Here is a 15,945-nt window from a genome sequence, read left to right on the forward strand (position 1 = left end):
AAGGCCACGTAAATTCGTTAAAATATCACTATATCTTCTGAAACTTTGGCAGTATCTCACTGTGTCGACATTAAAATATATTTATTTACTATATTTACTATATTTTATGAAACGCAACGTGCTGTAGTTAAGAACGAATTTTGAGTTAATTATTTCTTGCAACTTTTGGTTTAAAACTAAGTTCATGATGCAGGACTACAAGCTAAACCCACAATAGCTTAGTCTAGACAACGTTCCACGCGCTCTGTGATTTGAAATTAATATTGAAGATTTTTAATTTATTATGACCATCGTGTGTTTCAAATTTTGAAAGAGAGAAATTGTGAGTTTAGACTAATTACATGTCATAAATGTAAGAAGAACTAACAAATACTTTTTCTAATAGCTAAAATAATTTCTATAATGGGTACCTGTAGGATATTAGTATTTGTACCTCTTTCATTTATATCCAAAATGTTCCCGTAAGGGAGATTAAGCTCCGAAGCACCCCTCCCCTACATTTCTGCCTATCAACTGATATTCTACCAACAATATACGAAATCAGGACATTATGTGACATTAAAATAATACCGTTCTGATAGGAACGTAATTTTAACATTATAAAATATCGAACCAGACTTCTGCGGGACTGGATGTTAACTGTTCTATGTGGAAACTATATTTGCTTTCCGCCATTTCGTCCATATAATATGCAATCAAACGTTTTGTTCTCGTGTGTGCACTTAAACGCAAACACACGTGAGTGGCATTCGTGAATATATTATTTTGCTACCACTGGTGTGGGACCGTAGTGGCGTTCTGCGTTTTTCGAGCGGACCACGAACAATTGATATACGAGCTGTGGTATAACTATACTTTTACAGTTTGATCTATACTACAGGTGCGGACATAATATTATGTACTTTGACAGGTGGTTTACACCACAACATGAACCTGATCGCTCAGTGAAGTATCAAACAGCTCCTAAATGTCCACCTGAGATTTCAACCGAATATTATAATACGAAACCACTTCCTCGGTAGTCGGTAGTAATATTATAGATGAGCGTTATTTCCACCGGACACCACACGATCGATGGTCGCTTGATAAAGTCTACGCAGAAGCTATATTGCGTGTGTACTGTGTACCCGTACAAAAAAATAAAACAATATTTCATTTTACGGTACATGGGTGCTTACCAAAATGTATAAAAGGTTTTTTACGTCACATTTTAAAGTAGATGTTTGATTTAATATATCACACATATTACATTTATTCGTATATGTATATCATTGTCTTATGTGAACCAAAGTGTGCAGCCTTATTGTGATGTATCACTTCGGTGTTTTCTTTATTTGCAATGAAACGATGGGTAGGGGGGAGATAACTACAGCATAACATTTGATACGCGTTTAATGATAAATAGTCTCCACGCGTTTTATGTACGTACATAAACAGTTTTTTTTTTATGATTTACAGCTTATTTATTCTGATTGAATTAAATTATTATCATAATATGAAAACAAAATTAAGTACCTACATAATAACACGTATAGTAATAACTAATAACGAACTGAGACTGATGTTTTATCATATTTTCGTTTTCATCATCAATCATTATTTACTTCGCTTTTTGAATTAAAAAAAAATTGATCCATCAGTTGCACGAGAAGCCGAATTGTATTAAACCTCGTATGTTTCAATATATTAGTATATCTATCTAGACTTTTTAGTTTATTTCACATAGTTCGTTAAAAAAATTGATCGGTTTCTACCTGAGTTAATAACTTACCTTATAAAATAATAATATTATATTTTAATATAGGTACCTGGTACTTAGGTACCTAATATAAACAATAAATACATTTCTGGTCATATTGCACTATATAAAGCATCGAGAGTATAAAAACAATCAAAATATTGCTTTAGTGAAATGTAATAAAGTTTATTCAATAATGGTAAAGAATGTACACTAAGCCGTTATTATGATGAGTGATTAAAAATAAAAATCTTGCTGCTATACTATCATTTTTTCATGCTTTACACGAAAATATTTTCTTTTTCAATTCCGCCGATTTACTAAAAAAAAGTTTTGTCCGTGTGTATTTTTTTCAGCACATTGAACAATTTATAATTTGGCTGTATTTTTTTCTGCGTTTCTTTAAAAATATCAAAGAAAAAAATAGTCTAAAAAAATATATTGCCAAACGATTTTACAAAAATACTCCAGTGCTCTTATTTTTTTATTTTTGTTTTATTTTACTTACTCAGCTATATAAGAAATTTAATATGTTTAATAAATAAATATTTTTGACCCAGTTTTTTCATTTAAAAATACTAAAAGTATTTGAATTAATTTCAACTATAAGCCGAAGAGGGTCTTTCAACCGTTAAATGGCAGTGAATGGTAAAGTATCGAAACACAAGTGTTCAGAATTCACATATTATGAGTGTAATACTTTGAGAAGAAAACAAAAATCGATTTTTTTTAATATTGATTCATGAAAATATCGTTAATTGCTATTTGTTTATTTTATTAAATTATAAATAATAATTTATTACGCTGTTAATTTAATGATTACACAATTGTAATTATTTATAAATATTTTATTATCTAAAATAGTGAAACGTATCTATTTATTTATATTTTGTAAGTGTTCAATGTCATTGCCATCGTAATTAGGTCCATTAACTGTGGCGTCACACTGGAATCATTATTAATTTCGCTATCAATTAGAAGTAGATTCTTTTGACCCGACCAAATATTTTGTTGTTGTAATAATGTATATTACGCGCTTCTTGAAACTAAAATAGTGACTGAGATGATGCAGCTTAAATTTATAATTAAATCAAACCAGGAAAGTTGATATGCTGTATAGTTGGTGTTGAGTATTCTTCACATTGTATTCTCGACGGCCACCGTAATAAATAAGTTAAATTGGAATTCAATGATAATTCTTTATAAATGAAAATATACGATTTAGAACGAAGACAATCTGGCATCATATATTTCTAATATTATTTTTTATTTATTTATATTACTATATTATAATAATTAATTTTTCTATTCGAATATTACGGTGGAGTGGAACTATTTTTTGTCAACAACAAATCGCATGCATCATAATATTATAAAATGGCTATTGTTATCGTATAAGTTAAGTCAGTGCAGACGTAGAACTGGATGAATAGATTTATGGTATAAATAACTTAAAAGTAATCTAAATATTTTGAAAATTTCATTGTATAGTAAATAATAATATATGTGGTTTTAGTAGGCAGTGAAAAGTTAAGTGCCAACGAATAATATATTTTTAGTAACAAAAAAATAACTAAAAGCAATTTGTCACCATTATTTTTGGTTTTAATTTCCCAATTATCATCGAGTGGGCTATTTTATGCTGCGACCTTCTTTGTTGTAATTAATTTATACTGTATAGTGAATTAATATAAAGCTTTTAAAGGGAACAAAAAAAATAATTTACATTATTATTCACTATTTTACGTTACCAGATAGTTTGTTAGGAATATATTTTAATACCTTATATATAATTTCCAATTTGTCAACATGATCTTAAGAAAATCCGATAGTTCAAATACGCTTTTTTCTTTGAACATTGTTTTAATAATAGTGTGATTAGGCTATGTACTGTGTAGCTATGTGTCTATGTGCGTCTGTCATTATCAGATGAAGTGATATCCACGAAACGGAAACTCCACTTAAATATTATAATTTAATAGTAAATGAAAACATATTGATAAGGATAAATCGCATTGAAATGTAAATAATTATGTAATTCGCAAAGTAAAAAAAGAACACACTTTAAAATATTTGTTTAAAATGTTTACTTTAGTTCCAAAGAAGTGTTAATCTTTATGTGTATACTAAAATAATATTGGATGTATTATAAACGTGACGCCAAAAAATTCATTATTTTACAACCGAAATGTATTTACTTATGGTTTTTTTAAATTTTTATTCAAAAGCACCTATAGTTATAACTATAGTGAGCAATGTAAACCTTCTTAATCACTCCAATACGGGTGGTTTCTATATAGGTATACGTTTTGAGTTTTTGACATTGGTATTATGAAAATTAATTCTTCGTAATATTTATCAGTTTACGTTTATTTTAATAATATATTGTATACGAAATATTATATAACACGTGCCATGTTAAGTTTAACACGAAGTTTTTTGTGTTGCACTTAAAACATTGTTTTATTGTACCTACGTATGACAAATATATTTCATAAGTATTCGAATGTATTTTTCTCGCAATAATGTTGTACATAAAATATCAAAAAGTTTTCGTTATGATAAATGACGATCATAAAACTCGACGCTTTAAAACTTATGATTTTATGTTGAACTCGACACAATTTACAAAATGTATTACCATATATCTATAAATAGATATTATTTATATCCCAATAGAAAATGTCTTTTAAACGTTTTTTTCTTTCTCCCTTCATTTAGATTATGTGTATTTTTTTTTAATTACTTGTAAAGATTAATATACGAGAAGAGTCGTTAAAAAAAAATCAAAGTGATTGTTGCGCTGTGCGAAACAAATTCATGAAAGGATTTAGAAACGTCGTCACCTTTGAACTCTTATGATTGGTATACTAAATGTGTGCCAACACAATGCTTTGTATATATTGTTGTTGTGGGATTCAACCATTATCGAAGCTACTCGTTTGTGTCAAGTACACGTGGATGCGATTCATCTGGAGAATTAAGCGGTGGTGTGGTTAAATCCTAGCAATGTCGATGGTTTTACTCGCCGTGAGATGTCAAGACGCGTTGTTAATGTGCTAAATTTATAGTTGGTAAATTAATTTATGCAGTTGATGTGCTTATATCATATACATTTTACTAGTCCAATATTGTAATTTTACGGAGACCTGTTGAAACGCGATGAGCTGCAGCTGGGCTGGTTTGATTGTAAAACGCTGTTTTGAATATTTTTTTTAATAAATAAAATCTGCATACAGATTACAATATTTTAATATTATCTCGTGTTTGAGCTCTTGAAATTGCAAAGATAGTTTTTCACAAGAGCCGTACATCTATTTGTAAAACATGATATGAGTTAAAAAAACGTAACACACAATTGGTCAAATAACATAGATATCTAAGCGGCTATGCGTAATACTAAAGTCATTCCTGCACGATAAATGTATTGCTATATAGGAAAACAAATCATCTCTTGTTGTAATTTATTAACATCGAACTTTAAGCTCATTAATGCAGATGATTCTATTGTAGAATGAATTAAATTTGACAGCTGTTTTTTCTGTCACGCACGCATTTTGTATCAAACTATTGTATCAACCAAAATTGTTAATTTATTCAGATGATATTATATAGGTATGGTTTATGGGTAGAGAGTGAAATGTTGCTACTTCAAACGTAAACGTACGTTTATGTATAAACTGTCACTGGTAGTCGATATCATTTATATAGTTTCAATATTTTGGATGGATTAAAATAAGATTAGAGGAAGCCGGATATCTGTAATTACAACATGTTGTTGTATTGCGTGTTTTTGAAATATCGTGTTTTGTATTAGTAGTTTGCGTGAATACGAGCCATAGTGACTTTGTCATTTGGAATTATGAATTGATCCTTGAACAACATAGAAATGGAAGTGACGTTTCTAATAAAATATATTTGTCAAAAATATAGAATATTTATCAACATAACATTTACAAATTACATAATATCTGAGTACTCCCTTGTAGATTCAGAGGTTGAAGGTTTTGAGGTTTAATCTTTACAAAATATGTTCTTTAGCCAACACTTTTCATTATTTCAGTCAAAGACAGTAATATAATAATATAACTATTCAGATTACATTTATTATTTAATAATTCGTAAGAATTAACCCAAAATATATATTATATTGGTTGTATAGTTAGAAATCTAATAATAATTGCCCTAATATACAATTTTAGGAAAATTATACATCCGATTAAATTTTCAAACCGTTCGATGTCCACTGATGATCTGCCGTAATTTCTAGTTAAGGTCAGCATTTGTGATTTTTCCAGCTCCTATAATTTGATAATTCCTTCTCAAATGCCACTACTGTAAAAAAAAGAGCTGTTAATAGTTAATACCAACTTTTAGGTTGTACTTACGATGTATATTCCTTCTGACAGGGTGCTTCACAAAATTCACAAAAATATATATGTAATTAATACACCTTAGTTCAATGTTACAATAATTACCTATACTGATTTATTATAATGCTAGTTTAACTACTATAGGTTATAAATTATAATAAATAATAATAAATATAAGTAAGCATCGAAATCTATTAAATATTATTATAATCATAATGCTAAAACTACATTAATACTCGTAATAGGTAAACCTAATTTAAAATTTAAAATTTATGATTTTATTAGAGTTTAACATAAGGTAATATAAACAACTACTACATACTTTTCAATGCAAACCGCAAAAGAAAAACATTATAAATACAAGTATAATACTCGTTTGCAAACACATTGGCGTAGTTGTATTTTAGCTACATAGCAAGTTATTTGTTTACTCAGTGATAAAATAAGAAAATTAAAAAAAATAATTAAACTTATTCATAGAGTAGTTGTGTATACTTCTTCTGTCAGCAAATGTATTATTTTATGTTCAGGAGTCTTATACAATAACCACTTAGACCACACAAATATTAATTCACTTTTTCATGAATGAAATACTACATTGGATAATTTTTTTTTACAAGTTAGCACTAATAACACAAATATATTTTTTAGTAATTTATCTTGTATAAATATGAATAATTAGTACTTAATTTAAAACCTGACCATTTAATCGATAAAACATTAGTCATTCTTCAAATTTTTTTTCAAACAACTACATTTTACAAATCAGATTTGTTTATATTGGTATATATTTTAGATTAATCGATTTTACAATGACGTTTGTTTTTTGTATGTGTATATACACGATTTATAGTATAAAATGCTTAGATTATCAACTTCATTAACTGAAAATGTATAAAATATTTTATTTTTATATCTTAGTATTGACAAAAATTAAATTCGTAAGTTATACTGAAACCAAAAAATTAAAAAAAAACATGTTTACAATTTTTTTATAGGTATTTAATAAATAAGATATTTAAATGAAAATAACGATATGTATTACATTTATATTTTGTTCTAATTTAAAAATATTACACACTTGAAACTATGTACCTAACGTGTATTATAATATTGTATACACAATGGACATAATGACATTTTCAAATGCAATTTTCTCGATAAAAATTAATTTGACCTACCACAGTATTAATTGTAAAATAAACGACAATAATTGCAATATTAATGTATCATAAAATATACTTAGCTATATTTGTTTTTCATATGCAATATGGCATCATCGAATGCAAATAATGAAATAAATTCATCATATCCATTACAGAGTCCTAATCAATGACTGTACTACAAAGCTGTTACCTACTTTCACCACTTATTTATTTATTTAATATTAATACACAATAAGTAATGAATACTGATATATTAACCATAATACATTAAATGCATTATTAAATGTATTATACAGGTAACATAAAAATTATGATGGTTTTAACAATTTTCCAAATCTGAATTAGTTCTTTAGATTGTTCATAATATATCGTATTGTGACAATATTGCTGAAAGCAAAGAGTGATGAACCATATTATTTCAAGAGAGTCATAAATTTAGTAGGATATCTAAGCTATTGTTTTCAAAGTAAATTGATATAACTATAAGACATAAGTATCACATATAAGTAAAATGCTAAGTAATACTCAATTCATATTTAGCCAAGACTTACCAATTTGTGGCTACTCTATCATACCTTTTATGTTATACATTAATCTTATCATATAAACTAATTGTGCTAATTTATATAGATTGTTTATGTAAAATTAAATTAAAATTAAATGTTTACATAGGTAATGCTATATTATAATGATAAACAAAATAAATAATATTAATTTTTTATAATATATATATTTATTATATATATATAATATATAAATTATTTGTATATATAATATATAAATTATTTGTATATATAATATATAAATTATTTGTATATAGATTATTTTAACGAATATTTCATTTGAAATTCATTACAACCATTATAATTCTAAAAACAATTACCTTCCCAAATAGTGAATTATCGATAGCCCAAAATAATTTCACTTTATTACAGTATTATAATAATAATATTATCTATAATAATAAATATAAAGTTTTAACGATTGAGTACATATTTTTTAATGAAAGTATTTTTTTTTTTTAACGAAGAAACCAAATTGTTTAATATATATATTAAGAATCTAATATTCAATGTTGTAAAATAATAAACTTTAATAAGAGTGGAAGTTTTTGGAGTCTTATAAACTTTAAATGGCTAATTGGGTCTATATAAAGTGTATAATATATATCAACTTAAATACTCAATAATGTTGTTTTAAAACTCGGAACAGTAGTAACAGCTTTTCGCACTTAAGCATTCTTACTCGAACGCCTCTCAATTATAATAATGCATTATAATTATTTTAAAATTTAAAAATAATTTCGTAAGATTAAAATAAAGTCATCAGTTTAATAATTTTTTTATATTGTAAAATAATAAATGATGACTGTACTGTAGAGCCATGAATGTTTATCAAAATATAGACTTAAAATAATCTAATATAGTAACTGTATGCTTTATTACAATTTACTAAAAAGTATTTTATAAATACAAATTTTACACACTTCAACCTTTATTAATTTTACTAAGTGAGAAGGAAGCGAACATTATACTTACCACAAAAAAAAATTCGAATTTTAACCTTAACAAAATCCGTAAATAAAACCCGTAAATAAAATCCGTAAATAAAATCCGTAAATAAAATCCACTATTGTTTATTTAGCTGAAAACTTTAAAGAATACAAGACTAAAGGACTAAGTTACAGGTGTGTTTGTTAATTTACCAGATCGATAACCATATCGCTCGTCATCAAACAGTGGTCGCGGGTTGTGCAAACAGAGTTCAGACAAGTGTTTCAAATGATTTGTGGTTAAATGGGGAATATTGGCCAATGTAGTTTTAGTTAGAAGCATATAAGAGAGGACACCAGACATAATAGGACAGATGTAGTTGAACCATGAAGTTTAAGAAATGATGGACAAATTCCTGCAATGATACTTTTGGAGTGGAACCCCTCAGAGCCTCAACAACGACTAATTTTAGTTTGAAAATAAAATAACCCGTAAAATGCCATCTGGGCTAATTGTGCGAACGTACTACAGAAGGCAAAACGGCCGCAGGGACTACACCAATAGTTGAAATAACACTTTTATTATTATAGGAAGGTTATACAGGAGCGATTTAACTTAATAAGTAATCTTATACCAATTCCTAATACTCGAAGAAAAAAAAAACATTTGATTTTTTAATATACCCGATATCCGTATAGAACGCAACTTTGTGTATACGTTGAATCAACAACTATAATCGGAATTTTTTCAAAGAGCTTCAGTATTTATTCGGAATTTCACCGCTCGTTTGATAGCAGTAAAATAATAATTTTCTCTGTTGATTTTACTTTAACATTCTCTATAACTGAAACAAAAATGGCATATAATACAATTTTATCCACGCATAATAATTTACTAATTTGAGTCTTTTGACAATTATTAGTCATAATCGTTTGTTTCAACAATATTGAATTATGGTATGTAAAACTAAAAGTCAAAATACTATATAAGAGTTATTGTTTATAAATTTAAAGTTTGTACTTTAATACTTAGGTACTACACTACTACATGCAGTACAATTGTGGTAAAATATTGAATGTAATAATATAATGGTTCAAACTTTTTAACAAGAAAAAAATAATTTTATGTTTCAACTTTCACAAGTATAACTTAGATTATGTTAATGTTATTGAATAAAATAACTAATGTATGATGGTACGTCTGAAAAGGTTCAAAGGAAACTAATTTAATTTGATGAGTTTCAGAAAATATGTCATATTTATTACGAAATCAGAAAATTAATTTGACCATAAACTCATAAATTGATTATGGACCATTAATTGTGTCAGAAGTAAAATAATGCTTTGAAAATTTGAATATTGCGATTTAACAATCTGTTTTAATTGTATTCTTCGTTGTTTTGAAATGGTATTTAGTGAATGATTAATCGTTGAAAATTGTATAGTATTTTAATATAATAAAAATCAAACCATATTTTGTGATCTTTTTAATAAGAATACAAAAAAAAACAATAGTAATTGTCATGAAATAGATGTGTCATACTTTTAAATATTAACATAATACAATAAATAAAAAAAATCCTTCCCTAATATTTGAGAAAAAGAAAGAATATTATAATAAAGAAAATATTTAATATTCAAGAATATTACTAGAAAATGAGTTCTAGCATCATAATAAATATGAAATTTAAACGATTTAGGTTAAAAATTTAAATTTATAAAAGTAGTAATAATGTAACAAAAGTGAAATTTGATCCACTTCAATGATATTAAAAAGCCTTAGGTGCATGAATATATGTAATGTACCTAATGTATGTATTTTGTGTTTTTCATAAAATCTATTAAGTCACTTCACTTAAAAAATAAATTAATATTGTATAACAATTTGAATAATCATATTTTTGTAAAATTATTTTTATACCATACCATTTTTAAATTCTTATTTCTAAAACATTGTTTTTTGTATATAAATTATACACACTGGAATCAACCAAATCTCATCTAAATATTCAATTTGTGTTTTAATAGTTAACTCCCAATTATATTTTAATTATATATTCCCGTCATATTTAAAATATGAAATGTAATTAAGGTCATATTTTTCTCTGCCATTCTTATTTCTTGATTTGATAATTTTAAAAAAATACTGCCATGCCATTAAATTCTTATCAAATTTGACAGTTTTCCTTTTGTTTAAAATTAATTAAATTTTTTTAAATAAAAATTTGTTTTTTTGTGACAAAAATAATCCACCATACAATTAGGTTTTATCAATGAGTTGTACAAACATGAGAGGCATGTTGATTATAAGTTAGAAGTGTTTAAAAAATACAAATTAAGTTCTATATAAATTAGTAAAAATATTTTTTAAATTCAGTAATTATAGGAAGTGTTATCAATGGGTGGAAAAAGTTCATCAATATCAAAAAATGTTAACCATGCAATATTTATTACTTTTTTATTGTATTAAATTATATAGATATATTTCTTATAAAAATAATTTAAAAAATACAATTAAACGTTAATGCCCCGTGTAAACAATTTTGTAACGAACCTATCTAAGTAAGACAAACACTCAGTGATACTGATGCTTAGTGATGCTGATGTTGATCCTAAAAAGACTGTTATTTATACAAATTTGTAATTATTTGATCATACTTATATAACCTGGTGATTCGCCACATACTTTAATCAACGCTATTACATTAAGCTGAACAGACCAAATTATCGAGTTATAATATGTTGGATAACGTTACAAACTATATGCATAGTATATCTAATAAAATAAGGTTTTATACTGAAATAAATTCATGTTATTCTCTATAACGCGTCCTACAAACTGCAAGACGTCTGAGTTATAATAATAATGATAATAATAAAAAATGGCAGCAGGAAGTTTCAAATAGAATAATAGGTACCTATTGGTAAAAATTAGCTTACAATCATGGTCAATACATTTTCAGGACGTCTCACACCTATAACTCTAATTGTGTAGGTACGTTGTACTTATATAATCTGTACGTGCAAACAGCCAATATGCAGAATGCTAGTGAGACACCTGATGGTACCTTTGTTGTACTGGTACGTAATTACCTAATTATATCATAATTTGGTGTTCAAAATTTACGTCAAGGATATACACAATAGACACGTCAGGAAAACAATCATCCATAGATGATTTGAAATTAATTACCCATTAAATTATTTATATTATCAACATAGTATAGCTATATCACCGACACACATTTTCGCTAATAGTTCAAATAATCTTCTTTACAGCAATAATGTGCCTTATTGGGAATTTTCGGGAATCATTAAGAAGCAACGGGAATAAATTATTATAATATACGGATCATAATGCTGAATAATGATGTATTTATTTTCAATATTCTATTTTTCTGCTAAATTTCAATTAAAAATTATACTTTGATTATAATTTGAATTTATATATGTGTACCACACCTGACAAAATCGATGCTACATCGGTGAAGTCTACTGCTCTAGTTATAGTTATCTATTTTTTTTATTAAATTATACGAAAAAATAAAACAATAAACATACTATAGATAAATCCTATAATAATTTAATTTAACAAATCTTTAATAAATTTTGATAATAACATTTAAATTGCATAAGATGATTGGAATAAATTAGACCATTTTTATTTCTTTAGTTTCAACAATTCTAAACACAAATATTAATAGTATAAAATAAATATTGGAACGATGAAGCCGGATCCGAAGATACCAGTACAGAATGGTGGTATAAATTATAATGATCAAATGATGCAAAAAGAAAACTGCATATAACACTTTTTATATCAGAATTGTTCACAGATGATGTTTAAAATATAGAGTTCATTGATTTTTTTTCACTATTGAACTATTAATTAGCTGGCAACTGTTGATTATTTATTTTTAAGTGCGGTTTTTATTAAGCTCTATTTTAAATCCACCAACGTTCATCGAAGCGAAAGAAACCCGATTTATATTTTATACAAGTATTAAATGGAGTTAAGATTAGTTAACTTTTCAAGGTTTAAAAAAACATTTTAAGTCAGTTATTCAAATATATGTACGTATATACCTTTGTTCTATGTATTCCCAGTACAGTTATTGGAAGTTTATGTTTCGTATCAATTTTAAAGATTGTAAGCGAAGCGATGAAAGTATTGATTTTTTAATTTTTAGCTATAGTAGTAACGTAAATACGAATGTTCAAATTATTATTTTAATACAATTATAAATAATATATATTTACACGATTTTTAAATGTTTTTACACATTATTTTGTATATTTATAATGTATTAACTATATTCCAATTATATAAATAAATTGAACAAAAATATAGTATAATTTATTTTGTACAATAAATTAAACTTTGACCAGTACAAAAATGAAATTTAGAATTACATTAATTTTAGGCGATAAAGCTTCGTTTATACCTATAACACATCCAAAGTGTTAGTGAATAGGCCTTTAAATATGGTAATCTGTTTTGCATATTATTAGCTTGGTAAACACACCATAAGACTGAATTGTGTTTTATTAGATAAAGATAGCATAGCTTTTAATACATGATTTTATTTTAAATGTTTGAGGGAATAGGTTTTTAATTTTAATATTTTATACGTTTTGCAAATGTTTGAGTAGAATTATAGTTATAAAAAAACATTGACATTGCTTAATTTAAATTAATAATCTAAATGTAAAATGTATTTAAACGATATAAATAAATAGCAACGACTAGAATATTTAGTAAACCAGTTTTGGACAGCCCACCATAGATCGCTATAGAATATTTTAAGCGGTCACAATCTCATTGCTTAAAAATTAGCTGCTGAAAAAATATACGTGTTCGTATGTTCCGTTATTATTTTTTGCATCATAGCATAGTACTATGTAGGCACATCTAGAATAATAAAACACAATAACATTATGCTTAAAGAATATTTTAATTTAGGTACCTACCTATTATTTATATTTGGATGTATTAAATTATTTATAATTAATTATAAAATGACCGCACACAATTTATTTATTCTTATAAATTTACTTCTCACAAGGTGGCACAAACTATTATATCCTATACAAAAAAAAGTTGCAAAGTAATTGTATGAAATATATTTTGCTATTTCAATGATTTTAGGTGTTTATCGCGTTCATATTTTCAAGGTTTTTGAAAAATGACTTCCGAGTCACAGTTATATAATTCGCTATTAATCACATTATTTCATAAATACACCTTGCATATTATATATAATTTTCATATACACAGTTCCGCAACTACCGTAGTTCAAAAGCACCGCCTGATGGGCTTAGATTTAGAAGATTTATTATGTCATTAAAAAAAAAAATACTATGTATTTAGAAATAAATAGTTTTCAAACATTCCTACACCTATATTGTTAAATTTTACTTGTATGCAAGTATAATAAAATTCTATTTTTATACGACTATACAGAACAGAAGAATCGCTGTTCCCACCCAATACCCTTACCTAACCCAATTTAAGTCAAAATATACTTAAAAGTTTAACACAATTAAACATTTGGTGTGATCGTAATGCTGTCCACTGCAGCTGTCGCTCAGAAGTGTGGATTACGATTAATAGAGCTCCTACAAAATCCCGAAAATTTCAAAAATATTGTTATATTTCAATTTCGCAAGACCGCTTGAATACGGCATTACGTTAAAATAGTCGGTAATAACATATTTCATTAAATTGTCTAATATTTAAAATTTTGACAGACAATTATAAACTTGAACAATGAACATATTTAACTGTACTCCAAAGACGTAGTAAAAAATATTTGTAGTCCGGTATTTTGATACTTAGCCTTCTCCTATAAAAATATAAAAATATTTCAAACGTTAACATTTTACTATCAAGACTAGCGATTTAAGAATTCAGGCCTCATAACTTGTAGGTATAATAACGAGATTTATTACGAAAAGTTTCCTAGCAAGATTGAAATATTTTTAGGTGCCTAAAAATTACAAACGCAAATATGCCCATACATAAAAAAGTTTCCGGCGATAGAATGTATACACTTGATGGTTATCCATTGTTATTCATTAATTCAAATTCTGATTAGGTATCGGAATTTTTAAGAGCACTATCGAAATCATTTTTCAAAATTGTTTTTTATTTGACACATTTTAAGATTTGGCGATCACGTTGCTATTTCATCAAGGTTAAACACCTTTGGAAATATACATTTATAAATTTATACATTGTAAACATAGGCCGTGGAGGCGTCCGGCTAGTAGGCAGAATGTACAAGTAAATTTCGAATAATTTAATATACCTACCTACTTAAATTACTAATGTGAGTCTAAGCTAGGAATTTCCTTAGGAAACGGGTGAGGTGGACCGGATGTGATGATGGTCGTGAATACCCGAAATGAAGTGTATAGACTCATGTCATTGCACTGCGCAGCATTTTACTCACTCGCAACGGTTTGATAATAAATCGAAAGGCACGTGGTTGACGTACGACACCGTTTTCCTCAGTCTGACTTACAGACGTCGTGAAAATCATCATGGTTACCAGCTCTCTATATTATCATCGTATACAGCAAAATAATTCCCATCTTTAACATACTATTATTATACACTGTTATCGTAAATTCCTATTCGGCGGGGTCGTGTGGTCCGTGTTAGGAATTCCTATTGTTGTTCACCAAACTAAATAATATTGCTTAGGTTATACGATTTCACTGTCTAGTTATAATTCATTAATAGTCGCATTTGAATAACCATCTAACCGAAGGCGGAACAGTAGTTTGATATTTCCAACCATTTGGTATATTGTGGTTAAAGGTTAACCATGGAAACTACAAGGAATGGGGGCAGTATAAAAACACCTCTCACTGAAAACGAAACTTTATTCATTGAGAATCTGTCGAGGCATGGCTCATCGAGAAAGACGGTAGGTAAACTATAATATTTATGGCGGATTCTCCTAGCCATCGAACATGGTACACATTGTATACACGGTATATGTTCGCAAACGGATAAGCCCGAGTTCCCAGTTACTTCGTTGGTCGTGTCGTGTCGTGTGCCTTTATCGTATTCTGATTGGTTTTTATAATCGTGGTATCATTTACTAACCATGATCTGCCAGGACATTTTCAGAGTTTTGCTGCCGAGCTTGATTTTTGGACGCGACA

The sequence above is a fragment of the Myzus persicae genome, unplaced genomic scaffold (assembly GCF_001856785.1).
Source record: "Myzus persicae strain clone G006 unplaced genomic scaffold, MPER_G0061.0, whole genome shotgun sequence".
Classification (NCBI taxonomy): domain Eukaryota; kingdom Metazoa; phylum Arthropoda; class Insecta; order Hemiptera; family Aphididae; genus Myzus; species Myzus persicae.